The 17310-nt window shown below is 46.7% G+C and overlaps 1 pseudogene; it reads left to right on the top strand.

Moving 5' to 3' along the window:
- Positions 1-3654: 3654 nt before the first annotated feature.
- LOC132657661 (putative killer cell immunoglobulin-like receptor-like protein KIR3DX1) lies at positions 3655-7901 on the top strand (annotated as a pseudogene).
- The last annotated feature ends 9409 nt before the right edge of the window (positions 7902-17310 follow it).

The raw sequence follows: 17310 nt of genomic DNA, 5'->3' as shown, positions 1-17310 counted from the left end.
CCAGCAAAGCACAGCTGCTGCTCCTTACCTTGGACGAGGGGTATCTCCTTTCCGCCGCCATTCCTGACCTTGAATGTGGGATAGCTACTCTAGGCCCTCCTGCGCCTGTGTAGCCACTGCTCCTTGGGTTGCTCCTCCCTGCCACTGGCCCTGGCCTCGGGCTCAGCAGTCCAGGGGATCACAAAGAGTCAGACATGGCTGAGGGCCTAAACTTTCTCAAGTCTCTGAACTTGAAAGGTATAACACTTTCCCATTCGTATAGAGATAAAAAGTGGCAGAACAGACAGAACCTTTTGTCTTGTCAGCGGCTTAAAGGGACATTATGACCAGGCCTGCATGGACAGCTTCAAGAACAAAGGATTCCAGAATCAAAAGATTTCCACAGTGGAAGGGAGATAAGTATAGCTATGGCTGATCCATGTTGATGTGTGGCAGATGCCATCTCAGTATTGCAATTGTCCTTAAATTAAAAATAATTAAATAAGGGGGAAAAAAGCTTGCAACAGGACTTCCCTGGTGGTCCAGTGGTTGGGAATCCGCCTGCCCATGTGGAGGACACGGGCCCGATCCCAGGACCGAGAAGATTCCACTTGCCTCGGGGCAGTTAAACCCATGGGCTACAAGCCCATGTGCCTAGAGCGGGTGTTCCACAACAAGAGAAGCCATGGCAATGTGACACCCTGCACCACAGCAAAGAGCTGCCCCCTTCCGACACCTAAAGAAAGCCTGTGCACAGCGACAAAGACCCAGCACAACCATTAATTAGTTAATTAAAACATTGCAACAACCAGCTACACCTCCTCCTCTTTTAGTGTGTGTGTGTAAGTGTGAAAGTGTGAGTTCACACGTGGGTATTTAATCTGTATTGGACTCTCTTCCCCTTGGTATTTTCTTCCCCAAGGGCTAGGGTTATTTTACATTCAGTAAACACTGTTTGAACATCTGTCTCGCTCCCCAAAAAGCCCATCTAACTCAAGTAAGATGATTCTTTGGGGCACAATTTCACTATCTCATTGGTCTGCTGGCTTTCCAAATAAAGTCACTATTCCTTTCCTGAAAACCTCATCACACTGTCCCTTGACAAGCAGTGTGAGGTTGGATTCAGAGCACATTCAAGAGACATCAGCAGAGCTGTCATTCATTTTAGACAGAATTCATAGATGTCACTCTCACAGTTGACATCTGTGGTTTAAAAGAAGATATGCAGATGGTGAACAGGCTTATGAAAAGATGCTCAGCATTGCTAATTAGTAGGAAAGGCAAATCGACACTGCAAGGAGGTACCACCTCATACCGATCATAATGGCCATCATTAGACAGTTGATGAATAATAGATGCTGGGGAGCATGTGGAGAAGAGAGAAACCCTCTTACATTTTTCAGGGAGTGAAAACTGGTGCAGCCACTGTGGAAAACAGTATGCAAGTTTCTCAAAAAACCAAAAACAGAATTTCCTTAAGATCCAACAATTCGAGTCCTGAGCATATATCTGATAAAAAGCTATAACTTGAAAAGACTGATGCACCCCTATGTTCACAGCAGCAAAACTTACAATAGCCAAGACATGGGAACAGCCTAATTGTCCATCGAGAGATGAATGGATAAAGAAGATGTATCTGCTTATACACACAGAGAATGGAACACCACTCAGACATTTAGAAAATGGAATCATGCCATTAGCAGCAGCATGGATGAACCTGGAGATTAACATATTAATGGAAGGAGACAAAAAAAGAAAGACAATTTTCATGGAATATCACCTGTATGTGGAATCTAAAAGAGCATATCAATGAAACAGGAAGAGACTCACAGACATAGAGAACAGGCTTGTGGTTGCCAAGGAGGGAAGGACTGGGAGCTTGGGATGAGCAGATGAAATCTCTTTACACATAGAATGGATAAAGAATGAGGTCTTAACTATGGCACAGGTGTTCTAGTCAGTATCTTGCCATAAATCATAATGGAAAAGAATATATATGTCAAGCTGAATCAATTTGATGTATGGCAGAAATGAACTATACTTCAATACACTTTTTTATTTATAAAAATTAGTGGTTTATATATCTGCAATGAAACATTACATGGCAGTAAAAATGCACAAACTGAAATGACAAAGAATACAGATCAATTCTGAAACATGATATTAAGTAAATAAAAGGACATTTTAAGAAGAGTGAGCATCACTAATATTAACAACCCCCACCCACAGCAAAATGGTGTGAAATTGCTGCCTTTACTGAGGTTCTTTCCTGTCTATGAACAACAGCTGAACTGGGTGTGTGTCTGCCCTTGGCCTCCTGAAACAGCTGGCCATTAGTTCCCAGTTTGGAGTTGATTGTTGTGGACACGCCCCTCACTCAAGCATGCTGGAGCTTGGAAGTCTCTCCTTGACATATTTTGTGTTCATCTGAGTATCTAGGAAGCAAGGTGGTCCACCTTTTCAGGCAGATCAAATCCCCCTCCCCAAAAAACACCACAGTCACCTTTACACACGTTATCTTTGTGTACATGTGTGGTCCTTGGATTGGGAAGGGAGGAAGAGAGAGAGACAGAGAGAGTGTTGTGTGTGCAAAGTCTCCACTCACAGTCACGAACTAGTTTCAGATGAAGAAGAGTCAGAGAAAGACAAAAATCACATGATACCGCTTAATTGTAACTTCTGAAAAAATGAACTTATTTACAAAACAGACTTACAGAGAATGAACTTATGGTTACCAGGGGGGATAGTGTCAGGGTGAGGTTTGATTGGAAGTTTCGGATTGACATATACACCCGATTATATCTTAATGGATGATCAAGGACCTACTGTGTAAAACAGAGAATTCTACTTAATATTCTGTAACTACCTAAATGGGAAAAGAATCGAAAAGCAATAGATGCATGTATCTGTACAACTGAATCACTTTGTGAACATCTGAAACTAACAGAGTTAGTTAGTTACTTAATCACATATATTACAATGTAGAATACTGTAAGATTTTCAAAGAGCCATAATACGCATGTCTGTTCCTCTCATAAGAATGCAGAATCAAAGTCTCTATTAATGAGTTTTTAATTGGCAACCTGCCCTGAGCCTGAAACATGATGTGGGTACATATGATTTCTCTTCTGCAAAGCGTTAACGTTAATGAGATTTATCATGAGCTTGGGGAAAGCATCCTGCATGGTATACACTGAAGCACAGTTACTACTTCCTAAAGGCAGCAAGATCTGTTTGAATCCTCTTAGGTTTACAGTGTTTAGGGAAACAAATGTGATGCTCAGGTCATGAGGTGTGCTCAGTGATGCGGCTCAGGTCAGACTTCCATCCCTGGCATGAGAAGAGGCTAGCCATCTTCCCATGTGACATGAGCCAGACTGACTGTACCAACAGTACCAGCCGCCTTCAGCATCCTGTGACTCTGTCAGCTTTGCTTAGTTCTTCCTCCCGTCTCACAGAAGCAGAGCCATGTGCCCCACACTCCTCAGCCTCCTGAGTCTTGGTGAGTCTGGAAAGACAGAGTCAGGAAGGGTTATGGGGGAAAACAGGGGGTCCTCACACCACTGATCAGGTTCCCTGGATGAGGGTGCAAGGAATGTGGGGTCCATCAGAACAAGCCATCTCTGACGGGTTTTCCTCCTAGGATTCTGTGTGAGTCTGAGGATCTGGGCAGCCATGGGTGAGTCCTCCCATCCCTTATTTCTCTGTTGAACAGAGCAGTTGGGGCTGATGCAGAGGACAGTGTGGGTCTGGGGTCAGAACACTGTGAGTACAGTGAGAGTCGCGTGTCCTGTGGATCCCAGGTCCTCCTACTGGCCTTGATACTCATCTTCACTCTCCCCAGAATTTAGGCCAGCTCTGGACTCTGCACCTGAAGGGACAGTGTGAAGTTTGGCAGCTGAGACCTGGGCCCACTGAGAGCCATTTCAATCATGAGAGGGGAGCAAGAGGCTGCACCCCACAGACCCCTCTACGTCAAGGTGGCTCCTGGCCTCTCCATCCAGCCTTAACAACAAGATCTGCAGGAGCACCCACTAGAGCTGACCCCAGGAAGGGTCTGGACATCAGGCAGGGCCACATTTGATGTAGGTTACCTAACAAAGGAGAGAGGGTCAAGGTTTACCTCCTTCTTTGCAGGCAAGTGGCTTTCTCACTGCTTAGTTGTGTTAGTGTTAGTCGCTCTGTCTTGTCCGACCCTTTGTGACCCCACAGACTGTAGCTCAGCAGGCTCCTCTATGCATTGGATTCTCCAGGCAAGAATGCAGGAGTGGGTTGCCATTTCCTTGGCCGAGAGATCTTGCCAGCTCAGAGACTGCTCTCCTGCATTGCAGGAAGACTCTTTACCATTTGAGCTACAACAAATGCAACAGGGAAATCCTTTCCTTTCTTGTCCAGGCATCAATTTTTGGTGATGTTTTCTCTTGCCTGCATTGTGCAGCTTGCAGGATCTTAGTTCCCTGATCAGGGTTTCAACTTGGGCCCTCGGCAGAGAAAGTGCTGAGTCCTAACCACTGGACAGCCAGGAAATCCCCAGTGTTTTGTGTTTTGAGAGAAAGTTTCTCAACATTTTGTTAACCCAAGGAGTGATTCTTCTAAGAATCACGTCAGAGAATCGTATTCTTAGAACTTCAAGATGTCTGTCCTGGGTTGACCATGTCACTCTCTGTCCCCAGGCCCCAGGTGTCCCTGAGCATTAGGGTGATGCACTTTAGGGGAGGAGAGTTGGAAGAATTGAAGGGGAAGCACCCACGAGGGCAGTGGGGAGAGGAGATAATTCTTATTTTTCTCTCAAAGCTTGTGTCTCCTTCTTTCCTAGGTGAATATGAGAAGCCCTGTTTGTCAGCCTGGTCAAGCCCCGTGGTTCCCTTAGGACAGATGTGACTCTTTGGTGTCACTCTAATCCTCCATTGTGATATTCAGACCATTGAAAAGAGATGGGACCAGTTTGCCCAAGCTCCAGGGACAACATTTCAACACCTTCACCCTGGCTTGGTGACCACAGAACATGCTGGGTCCTACACGTGTTCTGGATTCTTCAGGTCTCTCTCTGTGTGGTCTGATGCCAGTGACCCCCCTGCAGATTGTGGTCACAGGTAGGAGGGGTGCAGCCCAGCCCGGGACAGCCATGCCTGCAGGCAATCCTACCCTAGGTCGACGTGCCCTTGCAGCCAAAGACGTCCTCAGGATTCCCAGCCAGAACCAAACCAAGGAAAGAGAACCAAGTCTGAGAGTTTAAACTTAGGGTGTTGAATAGAGGTATGCGTTCCCCTGGCTCAGGAAGGAGGAGCCTCCCTAGGCATTAGTTAGACAAGATGCTGCCACTGCCTGCCAACTGGGAGGCTGAGGGTGGACCCAGATCCAGCACCTGCCACCCAGGAGGAAGTGCTAATTCCATATGAAGGAGCTAGGGTCCAGTTAAGACCAGGCCAGCCCAGGAATGTATCCACAGGCATGAAGAGGGGGTCACAGGTGGGGACATGTTCACTTTTTTCTCCACCTCCTTCCCAAACTCCTGTCAATCATCATCCACATTCTAGGAGATGAATGTGAAGGGAGCCAGGTAGGTATTATACCTAGTATGTATTATACCAGAGAAGCAGACCCACCCCAGCACCCCCCCCCCCATGCATAATAGGGATGGGATGAAGGTAGGAGCGTTGCAACCCACTCCAGTATTCTCAACTGGAGAATCCCATGGACAGAGGAGCATGGTGGGCTACAGCCCATGGGGCCCCACAGAGTCAGACACAGCTGAAGGGACTGAGTGTGTATGCATGAAGCTGAGAGCAGATCCAACAGCTAAAGAGCTTAGAATAAACACAGAGGAGGCTGGAGTTCTTGAGCAAAGACAAACAGAAAAGCATGAGCCAGAGCCCGAGAACAAGGCTAAAGAAAATGCAACATAACAGAAGGGAAGGGTAATTGGCTTTGCTGCTTCATGGTGAGGTTTTTCACACCTTTAGATGTCGGGTGGGGGGGGGGGGCGCCAAGGTGTGGTGACTCACTGAAGCTCACACCCTGTTTGCTCCTAGGTGTGTCCACAAAACCCTCCATCTCAGCCCACCCCAGCCCCCTCGTGCATGTGGGAGAGAATATGACACTCCGCTTTCACTCAGCGATGCAGCTTGACAAATTTATCCTGCAGAAAAAAAGCAGCACAGGGCGTTTCCCGACACGTGGAGGGACGTTCACTGGTGGGCATGCCCCAGCTGACTTCCCCATTGGCCCCATGACTTTGGCGAGTGCGGGCACCTACAGATGCTATGGCTATCTCAGACACTCCCCCTATGAGTGGTCAGCTCCCAGCGACCCCGTGGACATCATCATCATAGGTGAGTGTGGCCAGACCAGGGCCTTCTGCTCTCTGTGTCACAGAAGGTCTGGTGTCCAGTCCAGCATCAGGACCGGGAGAGAATGACAGGCATGCAGAGACATTCACAGACTCGGGAGAGGGAACAATGCAGAGAGAGGAGGTGTGAACACAGAATGGAAAAGAGAACAGGGTACCTGCTGTGTTGTAAGGAGAAGACACAGCCGGTGACAGAGCGAAGGAGCAAGAATGTGAAAGAACGACCAATGGAGAAAAATGTACCAGAGCAGGGACGTGGGCAGTTTCCTGCTCAGGCAGCCAGTGATTGTTGGTTCAGGGGTTGGTTTCCCGCTTTCATGTCAGAGCTCCCTTCCTCTGTCAGCAGCACATGTGGTACCTGACGCCCTGCAGTCCAGCCCCTGGGTGATCGAGATGGAGGTTGGCATCTTGAAGTTGCTCAGCCTCTTGGTTTAACTCGTCCTTCTGTACAAAGAGTGGGGAGTGGTCCCTCCAACCCTCCCACTGAGGAGTCCCTTCCAGCCCCTGGGGGTAGGCAGGGCAGTGCTGAACACACCCTCAAGAAAGAGGTGATCAAAGATCGAATGAGATTCTGGCAATTTCCACTCCATAATCTCTTCTTCTGGGTCAATGCCATGTTTTCAGATGGTCCCAGCAGTAGTTAGTAGTCTGTTTGTTTAGTTAGTAGTCCATTTATTTCAAGAGAACGGCACATCTGGTTGATTATTAAAATTTATTTTATCTTACTTATGTTTGTTGAAGTCTAGTTGAATTCAGATGTTGTTAATTCCTGTTGGATAACAGAGTGATTTAGTTATTCATATACATATATTCTTTCTTTAAAAAAGGACATTAAATGACAATCCATTTTAAAAATTATTAATTTGTTCAAGAGGATTTTAAATGACCCCCCATTTTTACAGTTATTTCTGAAATTTTCCGTGTGCCGGGTATCCCTTGCTGTGATCTTTCTCTCCTGGCGGTGGGCGGCCTTCTCACTGCAGTGCCTCTCTTGTTGCACACTTCTGGCTTTAGTCCTATACTTAGGACTAGAGTTACTTTGTGCTCTAAGATCAAGGTCTCCTCCTTCCAGGTCGATCCAAGAAACCCTCTCTCTCAGCCCAGGGGGGCCCCGTGGTGAGGTCAGGAGAGAATGTGACCTTGGTCTGCAGGTCCAAGAGCGCCTTTGACCAGTTCCATCTGCTCAGGGAGAGGGGGAACCTTGGGCGCCTGCATGCTGGAGTGCGGGGCCCCGGTGGAGCACTCCAGGCAGAGTTCCCTCTGGGTCCTGGGACCCCAGCCCACAGCAGGGTCTACAGGTGCTACGGCTCCTTCACTCGCTCTCCCTACTCGTGGTCAGACTCCAGCGACCCACTGTTCCTGTCTGTCACAGGTGAGGAGCCTCTTCCTGGCCCATGCTTTGCTGTTCCTGTTCAGTCACTGTGTTGTGTCCAACTCTTTGCCACCCCGTGGACTGCAGCACAACAGACTCCTCTGTCCTTCACTATCTCCTCCTCATGGATCACAGCCTTGTAGTGGTGAAGGGGCCTTCTTACCTCAGGGAAGCTATGAGCCAGTCGTGCAGGGCCACCCAAGCTGATGGGTCATAGTGAAGAGTCCTGACTAAAGGTCATCCCCTGGAGGAGGAAATGGCAATCCATTCCAGTATTCTTGCCTGGATAACCCATGAAGAGTCCCATGTTTACAATACACTAAATCTCATTGTGGTGGTCAAGAAGGCCATTTGGCTTTTTCCATAATATCTTACTGTATCACTGAGCTCCTTCTCAAGGTCTTCATGGTGGCGTCAGGAGACCTTAGGGCTTCTGGAGAAACGTAGGCAATGAGAACCAGAGAGGAAGAGAGATGGTAGATGGCATCTCAACCCTCTTCCACCTCCTGTATGGATGCTCCACAGCAGAGTCCTATCTATCCAGGCAAAAAAGAAAAGGGTCAGGGTAGACCTAGGAGGAGGAGAGGCTGGGCTCATTCGGGAGGATCCGAGATTGCATTGTACCCTTGCTCTTAGTGTTTTCCCGTTAGCACCTCTGACATACAGGTGATTTTCCAATTAAGGAGCATTGATACTCATTCCTGGTGCAGAGAGGATGTCTCTTGCTTACAGCTGTCTTTCATTGTCAGACATATCCTTCCCACCTCCTTCCACCTTCTCTTCTCCAGGATTGAGGGTCTACTCAACACATTCATCGTGAGGGACCACAAGCTCTCCCCTCTGCTATCAGTGCTCTGAGGGATGACAGAGTCAAGGACAGGCAGTAGGTCAACTTTCCAGAAACAACAGTCTTCCTTTGGTGGGGCAAGGAAGGTTACTGTTCACCCCTTCTGACTTTCTCCCCCTGGGAACCACTACAAGTACTTGCCTGTCAAGCATGGATCCACACACCACAGAAGGTAAGCAAGATGGTCTCCTTTCTCAGCAAATTTCTGAGAAGACAGAGGATTTCTGTGTAAGTGTTGGTTCTACCACTTCCCAGCTCTGTGACTTTGGGCTCCTAAACGTCCCTGTCATGTCAGCATTTGAGATCATGGTCTGCATTAAAGCCAGAGGGGGCATTGAGTTTCTGATCTTCTGGGACTCGGAATTTCTAAATTAAACAAACCAGGCAGAGCGACTTGACCCCATGCTTAAGGTAGCTGCTCACCCTCGATCCACCAGCATCTTTGGGGAAGGACGGGGGACAAGCAGAAGATTTTAGGGAGCACCTTCAGTATGCGGTATTCCTCTGCTAGTGTTTATGAACTAAACATTCCACAGTTCAGTAATAGAAGTGTTGTGTCTTCTTGAGGATTCCATTCGAGGTCTATGTGGATGGAGGGGGAAATGTATGGGGGATTAAAGCAGTCCCCATTCATGCAAAAACCCCATGCCTTGTCATACGGGCAGCAGAGAAAAACTGCATGGGAGCCCGGGGGACCTGGTTTCAGACCTCTGCTGGTCTTGCATGGCCTCCTTACTCCATCCACTGCTAGCATCTCTCCTGGATGCTTTGGTGCCTACTGGGAAGTGGAGACCATACTGATGAGGTTGAGAGCTGCTGACACACTTTGACACAAGGATACAAGAACTCCTGCGTGTAGGGGCAGGGTGTATGCAACGAATAACCAGATCTTCTTCCGTTGGCTTGTTGGCAGCAGCACGGCTTCCTCAAGGCCACTCCAGCCAGCTGCACCTTCTCCTTAGGCTCTCCGTAGCCTTCATCTATAGCAGCATCTTCCTCGCTGTTCTTGTCTGTCACTGGTTACCCATAAAGTAAGTATGAAGAGCCAAACTGTTGCTGGTATTCTACCCACAATCGTAAGTCTGAAGGAGGGAAGCACAGCGTCATCTGACCCAGGGGGAGGTGGGCTCATAGCAGAGAATGGCGTTTTCACTCCCTGTAGGTTAAAAACTGATTTCCATTGTTGTAATCCCTGAGGGAATATCTTCCAGAGGACGATGGAACCATGTTCTTTTTATGAAAATATGTGTTAATTTATTCTTAGCTGCATCAGGTCTCAGGTGCAGCATGGGGGATCCTCATTCGTGCAGTTCAAGGCTCCAGAACTCGTGGGCTCAGCAGTTGCAGCATTGAGATAGTTGCTTCAAGGCATGTGGGATCTCAGTTCTCCCAGCAGCGATAAAACCCACACTCTCTGAACTGGAAGGTTGACTCTTAATCCTTGGGCCACCAGGGACATTCTAAGCCCTGTTCTTCCCTTCAAACACAGCCATCTCTTTTCCCCTTTATGATCTTGGGAATCTGCTGATATGCATCAGAGGATAATCCATAATAGAAGGATGGGATCCGTGGGTTTGCACAGTCTACTGAGAGCGTCCATCAGTGACGGATTGTAAATGGGATGGGTGTATTGTTTCTTTTTTTAACTTAGTGGAGTAGACAATCTCAACACCTGGAGCACACCCCTGCCTTTTTCTGGCTTTGATGTCCACATCAAAGATACGCAGATTTGGAATAACTGCCTCCACCCCAAAGAGCCTTGACTCTCTTCCATTCTCAGATGTTTCCTTCATGGAAGGAGAGCCCAAGGAAGACAGAACAGTGAATGGCGAGGTGGATCCTCCCAGCCAAACCCTTGCAAAGCCCGAGCTCCTGCAATGCCCAATGCCCCAGCCTTCAAAAATCACATGTCATTCCATCATTCACGTCTTCTTCCTCTCCAGACCCACCAGCAGAGGACGTGATAATCGTCCACTTGAACCATGGGACCCTCTCTGAGAGACAGTTCACTCCCACTCCCCTGAGCCCTATGCACCTCTCCACCGAGCCCAGTATCTATGAGGAATTCGATGTAAACCAAGTCCATGCTGAGCCCTGACCTGGCCCCATCCTTTGAGCACACAGAGTGTTATAAATGAAGAGCTACATCTCTGTTTAAAGGGGTTCCTCCATGGGCACTCCTTCTCCTCCAAAGCAGCCCAGCAGCTCTGAGGTGAACGGTGGAGTCCAAGAATTATAGGATCATCTTCAAAAATACCACCACCTCTTAGTAATCCCCTGGCTATTCTAATACTCTATTTTAACAATCTATCCTTTTGAGAGAAGGTATTCTGATCAATTGCACATACAGGGTAGGTTACCATGATCATCCTACTTTTTCAAAATTTCTAGTAAAGCATAAAAATTTGCAAGTTGAGTCTTCAAATTATTCAGTTTAAAATAAAATAAAGCCAATTAAAAAAAAAAAAAACCTCTGTTCAGTAATAGTTAACAAAAATGAACTTGTTTATAAGACAGAAACAGACTTGTAGACTTGGAAAACAAACTTAGAGTTACAGAGGGGAAGGATGGGGGGAGAGATAGATTGGAAGTTTAAGACTGACATGTGCACACTGCTATATTTAAAACAAAATGCTTTCCATGAAACAACAGTCAAAGCAATGCATGTTGGCCAAAGGAAGATGAAGTAAATTCTGTTTGAGATATCCAGTGTGCTGCCACTTGCCACATGAGGCTGCGTGTGTGCCTGCTAAGGCGATTAAGCCATGTCCAACTCTTTGTGACCCCATGGATGGTGTGTAGCTCACTAGGCTCCTCTGTGCATGGGATTCTCCAGGCAAGAATTCTGGAGTGGGTTGCCATTCCCTTCTCGAGGGATCTTCTTGACCCAGGGATCAAACCCTCGTCTCTCATTTCTCTTGCATTGGCAGGCAGATTCTTTACCACTGAGCCATCGGGGAAGCCCCTTCAACCTTTTCCCAGCCATGTGCCCTGAGGGTGCTGGGGTTCCAGGGGTAGAAACAGGACAACAAGATCCCCCTAGTCTGGATCTGTACAGGCTGATAAAGTACTTACCCAGCCACGCAGTACAGACAATGACTCTGCACGTATATGAAGTAAAGCATTCGGTTCTTCAGTCACGCCCACCACATTTCAAGTGCTCGGTAGCGTCATGTGGCCAGGTGCCATGGTGTGGACAGCGCAGATGTTTAAAACATCCCGTCACCACAGAGAATCCTACTGGACATTCCACTCCAGATCACTGAGGGCTGCAGGGGAACACTTGCCCCAGGGAGGCCTTGCATGTGTTGTGTTAATCCATCAATATTTGGATGTTTTTTCTTTTTTGCTTCTTTTCAACAAAGCCAAGGATTTGAGAATCTTGTGCCTTTTAAGTTATCAACTGGTGGCACAATGTGGCTAGGCTCAATCAAGTGGAGGGCTTAAGAGGATAACACCATGAGGACCCCGGTGTGAATTGAGCTGGCAAGTGGGGTGAAGATCAAGCTCCAAGGAGCTTTAGTTGCTCATTGAGCTCTCTGTGTGTGATGTCTCTCCTGGCTTAGAACTAAACCGCCCAAGAACTCTTTTACCAAGAAATGTCAAGATCACTTAAAGTGAAGACATTCTGGGGCTCCTGCGTTGCTACTGTCACTGTTTCCATTTTCCCCTAATTATCCTTTTTTTTGTTTTGGCCTCTATGTGCGGGGAGCAGATGTCATAATCATCATTATTCTGAATGTTCACAGTGTAGACATAAACACCAGTTATTCTCATATATCTTCTTTTAGATAAATATTTGAATGTTAGCATTTGATGCCTCATTCTGCAGAATTTGAATTCTTCACCCAACTACAGAAGATGGGTTTACCTGGGTCATGGGTGTATTTCTGCTGTTGGGCACCATTGCCTGGTACACAGTAGGTGCTCTGCAATAATTTATGAACTGACCGAAGTTGAGAAGTAAATTCCATTTCTGGAGAGGACTGGGAAAATAGAGCTCTGAGTCCTAGTTGGAGCCAGACTGTCCAGGCTGACTCAGGATGAGAACCTGGGTCCCACCCTCTAGAGCAGACTGTCAGACTGGGCAGAAAGAGAAAGAGCTGAGATGTCAGGTCTGAGCTGAGATGCCTCCTGAGCCCTGCCTGGAGACATCGGAACTGGGTCCACGGAAGGGCTGTCCCCTGCTGCGAGTCCATGGCCTGGGAACCCCGAGGGGTGGCGGCAGCCCCCCAGGAACCACATGCTGTTCATCCTCTAGGGCCCCGTGGTCTCCTCATCTGCACAGGGCGAGGCCAGGGGTGGCTGGGTGCTCAGAGCTGCAGACATGCCTTCCATCCTCTCTGAGCTTCTCCTCCTTGGCCAGATGTGCAGGGCAGGGAGAGGACCACAGGAGGGCATGGGATGCCCACCCGGCCTCCAGTTTATGGGAACCACAGGGCTCAGGCAGCTGGAGGGGCCAGGGATCCTGATGGGGAGAGAATCAGCCCAAGCTTTTGGTGGGAAATCTTTGACTTGCAGGGCTGAGTCTGGGCCAAGGGACGCTGAGCCATCAGGTGTGTTCTCCCGGGTCTCCTGGGACCCATATCTCACTTGAATCCCAGGAGCTTTGTGGGGGGCAAGGTCAGGACACTGGGATTCTAGAGTGATGCTTGTGAAACCTGGAAGGGCTCCTGAGCTGAGCTGGGGAGTGAGGGGTGGGGAAGTCCTGGGACTCAGCCTCTGACTTCCTTCCAGGGACCTTCCACAAACTCACCATCTGGGCTGAGACTCTGGGGCAGCTCAGGGTGCCCATGTGAATACACAGTGTGCAGAGTTGGAATGTGAGAGTGAGCACACAGACCAACAGGGAGTATGCTGCAGTTGGCCTGCACTATTTGGAGAGGGATATGGCAATGCATTCCAGTATTCTTGCCTGCAAAATCCCATGAACATTGGAGCCTGCCAGCCTACAGTGCATAGGGTAGCAAAGAGTCAGAGACAACTGAGTGATTTCATTTTCTTTCATTTTTTTTTTAAATTTTAAAATCTTTAATTCTTACATGCGTTTCATTTTATTTTAAAATTTGTTTATTTTACTAGTTCCATTTTTAATCTCATCATATACATATTTTATTGAAGTGTAGTTGACTTACAATGTTTCAGGTGCACAGCCAAGTGATTTTTAATTATACAAATATGCATACATTATTTTTCAAATTATTTTCCTTTTTAGGTTATTACAAGATATTGACTATAGTTCCTCGTGCTATACAGTAAATCTTTGCTTCTTGTTGCATATCTTTTTTGCCTGGAGAATCCCAGGGACGGGGGAGCCTGGTGGGCTGCCGTCTATGGGGTCGCACAGAGTCGGACACATCTGAAGTGACTTAGCAGCAGCAGCATATCTTTTTAAAAATTAGAAATCTAGCATTGTATTCATACTTCTGTTTTTAAATTTATGGTATATGACACATCAGTGTTATGGTACACTGAGAGTGAAAACTTGATGCCAAAATCCCACCATGTCCACGTTAAAGTAAGTGGAAAACAATGGCAGTGTTAATTGAGGGAGGAAATATTGAATTGCATTATGTTACTGGTGGGCATTCCTGGTGACGCAGAGGATAAAGAGTCTGCCTTCAAAGCAGGAGGCCTGAGTCAATCCCTCGGTTGGGAAGATCTCCTGGAGATGGAAATGGCAACCCACCCAAGCATTCTTGCCTGGACAACCACCATGGACAGAGGACCCTGGTGGGTCGCAAACTATGGGATCACAAAGAGTCAGACACAACTGAGGGCCTAAACTATTCTCAAGGCTCTGAACTTGAAAGGTATAACACTTTCCTGTTCATATAGAGATAAAAAGTGACAGAACAGACAGAACCTTCTGTCTTGTCAGGGCTTAAAGGGACATTATGACCAGGCCTGCATGGACAGCTTCAAGAACAAAGGATTCCAGATTAAAAGATTCCACAGTGGAGGGGATGTAAGTATAGCTATGGCTGATCCATGTTGATGTATGGCAGAAGCCATCACAGTACTGCAATTGTCCTTTTATTAAAAATAAATAAATTAAGGGGGAAAAAAGCTTGCAAAAGGGCTTCCCTGGTGGTACAGTGGTTGGGCGATCTGCTTCCCCATGTTGGGGACACAGGCCTGATCCCGAGACCGGGAAGATTCCACATGCCTTGGGGCATTAAACCCGTCAGCCACAAGCCCATGTGCCTAGAGCAGGTGTTCCACAACAAGAGAAGCCACAGCGATGCGAGACCCTGCTCCACAGCAAAGAGCAGACCCCTTCCCACACCTAGAGAAAGCCTGTGCACAGCGACGAAGAGCCAGCACGGACATTAATTAGTCAATTAAAACACTGTGACAACCAGCCACACCTCCTCCTCTTTTACTGTGTGTGTGTAAGTGTGAAAGTGTGAGTTCACACGTGGGTGTTTAATCTGTATTTTTCTCTCTTCTTGGAATTTTCTTCCCCATGGACTAGAGTTATTTTACATTCAGTAAACACTGTTGGACCATCACTCTCATTCCCCAAAAAGCCCACCTAAGTCAGGTACGATGATTCTTTGGGGCACCAGTTCGCCGTCTCGTTCATCTGCTGGTTTTCCAGATAAAATCACTATTCCTTTCCTGAAGACCTCATCACTCTGTCCCTTGACAAACAATGTGAGGCTGGACTCAGAGCACATTCATGAGACTTTAGCAGAGGTGTCGTTCGTTTTAGACAAAATCCATAGACGTCACTCTCACAGTTGATATCTGTGGCTTAAAAGAAGGTATGCAGATGGCGAACAGGCATATGAGAAGATGCTCAGCATTGCTAATTAGTAGAGAAAGCAAATCAGCACTGCAAGGAGGTACCACCTCAGACCGATCAGAATGGCCATCATTAGACACTTGATGAATAACAGATGCTGGAGAGGGTGTGGAGAAGAGGGAATCCCTCTTACACTGTTGGGGGAGTGTAAACTGGTGCAGCCACTGTGGAAAACAGTATGACAGTTCCTCAAAAAAAGTAAAAACAGAGTTTCCATATGATCCAATAATTCCAGTCCTGAGCTTCTATTTGGAAAAAAAAAAAACATACCTTGAGAAGATTCATGCACCCATATATTCATAGCAGCAAAACCTACAATAGCCAAGACATGCTGCTGCTGCTGCTGCTGCTAAGTTGCTTCAGTCATGTCCGACTCTGTGCAACCCCATAGATGGCAGCCCACCAGGCTCCCCCGTCCCTGGCATTCTCCAGGCAAGAACACTGGAGTGGGTTGCCATTTCATTCTCCAATGCATGAATGTGAAAAGTGAAAGGGAATTTGCTCAGTCATGTCTGACTCTTAGCGACCCCATGGACTGCAGCCTACCAGGCTCCTCTGTCCATGGGATTTTCCAGGCAAGAGTAGTGAACTGGGGTGCCATTGCCTTCTTCAAGACATGGGAACAGCGTAATCGTCCATTAATAGACGAATGGATAAAGAAGATGTATATGCTTATACACACAGAGAATGGAACACTACTCAGACATTAAAAAATGAAATCATGCCATTTGCAGCAGCATGGATGAACCTGGAGATTAACATATTAATGGAAGCAGACAGAAAGAGAAAGACAATTTTCATGTGATATCACCCATATGTGAAATCTAAAAGGAACATATCAATGAAACAGGAACAGACTTATAGACATAGAGAACAGGCTTGTGGTTGCCAAGGAGGGAAGGACTGGGAGCTGGGGATGAGCAGATGAAATCTATTTATACACAGAATGGATAAAGAATGAGGTCCTGCATTATGGCACAGGGAATTTATTCAGTATCTCGGCATAAATCATAATGCAAAAGAATAAACATGTCGAGCTGAATCAATTTTCTGTAAGGCAGAAAAGAACTATACTTCAATACATCCTTTTAATTTTTAAAAATCTGTATGAGAGACAGCAAAAGAGATGTGTAGAAAAGTCTTTTGGAGTCTGGGAGAGGGCCAGGGTGGGATGATTTTGGGAGAATGCCACTGAAACAGGTATAATATCATATATGAAATGAATCGCCTGTCCAGGTTCGATGCATGATACTGGATGGTTGGGGCTGGTGAACTGGGACGACCCGGAGGGATAGTATGGGGAGGGAGGAGGGAGAGGTGATTCAGGATGGGGAACACGTACATACCTGCGGCAGATTCATGTTGATGAATGGCAAAACCAATACAATATTGTAAAGTACTTAACCTCCAATTAAAATAAAATAAATTTTTTGCATACATATTTATTTTTATTTTTTACAATATTTATTTATTTATTTTTAAATTTTTATTTTTACTTTATTTTACTTTACAATACAGTATTAGTTTTGCCATACATTGACATGAATCCACCACAGGTGTACTTGCGTTCCCAAACATAAAACCCCCTCCCACCTCCCTCCCCATAACATCTCTGGGTCATCCCCGTGCACCAGCCCCAAGCATCCTGTATCCTGCACCAGACATAGACTGGCAATTTGTTTCTAATCTAGATGTCCATCAGCAGATGAATGGATAAGAAAGCTGTGGTACTACATATACACAATGGAGTATTACTCAGCCATGAAAAAGAATACATTTGAATCAGTTCTAATGAGGTGGATGAAACTGGAGCCTATTATACAGAGTGAAGTAAGCCAGAAAGAAAAACACCAATACAGTATACTAACACATATATATGGAATTTAGAAAGATGGTAATGACAACCCTGTGTGTGAGACAGCAAAAGAGACACAGATGTGTAAAGCAGACTT

The sequence above is a fragment of the Ovis aries genome, chromosome 14 (genome assembly GCF_016772045.2).
Source record: "Ovis aries strain OAR_USU_Benz2616 breed Rambouillet chromosome 14, ARS-UI_Ramb_v3.0, whole genome shotgun sequence".
Taxonomy (NCBI): Eukaryota; Metazoa; Chordata; class Mammalia; order Artiodactyla; family Bovidae; genus Ovis; species Ovis aries.
The sequence above is the reverse complement of the archived record's forward strand: the minus strand, read 5'-3'. Positions and strand labels throughout refer to the sequence as shown.